Raw genomic sequence first — 1,324 nt, forward strand, 5'->3', positions numbered from 1 at the left:
CGTGGCCTTTCTTCCTGCTGAAGTCATCTTTTTAGTCTTGGGAGGCTTGGAGGTTGAGGTTGAGGCCATTGCTTCTTCCTTCTTCCTGCCTTCCTCTCCCTGGAAAATCTTCGCAAAGTGTCCTTTTTGCCACAGGGGGCGGGGCTTTGCCGCTTCCTTCTTGCTGGACGGAGCTTCAGGCCCGAGTCTTCAGTCCTCGTCGCCGGGGTTCCTCGTCGAGTCTTCACAAAGTCTTCTCCTGGATCGCAGTCGGAGAAAATCTTCCAGTAGTCGTGTTCAGGCTGTCGAGATCCAAGTAAGCACTGTCTAACGTCGTACACCAAGACTATTAAGCCACAGGCCAAGAGGAGGTCGGAGACCAGAGCACTCTTGTTCCCTGGGGAATAGCCCTACACCCAATAGCAGCAGTGAGCTGAAGCAGAATTTAATCAACGATGCTCAAAGGAAGAGTACAGGGGGTACCCACAAGGACCTGGGCTGGCAAGTCAAGGCAGACTGATAAGAACAGATACTACACTTGATCTTAGCCAAAAGGCTGAGAAGCGATCTCAATTAGTGATGGCCCGAATAGTTCGCCGGCGAATAGTTCCCGGCGAACATAGCTTATTCGCGTTCGCCGCGGCGGGCAAACATATGCGATGTTCGGTCTGCCCCCTATACATCATCATTGAGTAAACTTTGACCCTGTACCTCACAGTCAGCAGACACATTCCAGCCAATCAGCAGCAGACCCTCCCTCCCAGACCCTCCCACTTCCTGGACAGCATCCATTTTAGATTCATTCGGAATCTGCATTCTCAGTGAGAGGAGGGACAGTGCTGCTGCTGATTCAATAGGGAAAGCGTTAGCTAGGGCAGGGTTCTGTGTCCACAGACTCATCTGCTGTAAGGACAGCATCCTGACAGCACCCCAAAAAGCCCTTTTCAGGGCTGGTACATCAGTCTGCTTTTTATATATATATATATATATATATATATATATTGCAGTTGCCTGTATTGTGGCCACTGGCTAGTGGCTAGGCCTCCACTTATACCTTTACAGGGTGTCACTCATTTACAAATACCTCGCAGATAAATAAAAATTCTATTTAATATTTTTCTGTGATCTAATCACATTTGCAAGCCCGTGTGTGTCAGGCCCACACAGACTGTATTGTGGCCACTGGCTAGTGGCTAGGCCTCCACTCATACCGTTACAGGGTGTCACTCACTCACAAATACCTCGCAGATAAATAAAAATTCTATTTAATATTTTTCTGTGATCTAATCACATTTGCAAGCCCGTGTGTGTCACGCCCACTCAGACTGTATTGTGGCCACTGGCT

The 1,324-nt window shown here is 48.6% G+C and overlaps 1 pseudogene; it reads right to left on the reverse strand.

The window, feature by feature from the left end:
- Window positions 1-345: 345 nt before the first annotated feature.
- LOC120996677 lies at window positions 346-547 on the reverse strand (annotated as a pseudogene).
- Window positions 548-1,324: the final 777 nt, after the last annotated feature.

The sequence above is a fragment of the Bufo bufo genome, chromosome 3 (assembly GCF_905171765.1).
Source record: "Bufo bufo chromosome 3, aBufBuf1.1, whole genome shotgun sequence".
NCBI classification, from domain to species: Eukaryota; Metazoa; Chordata; class Amphibia; order Anura; family Bufonidae; genus Bufo; species Bufo bufo.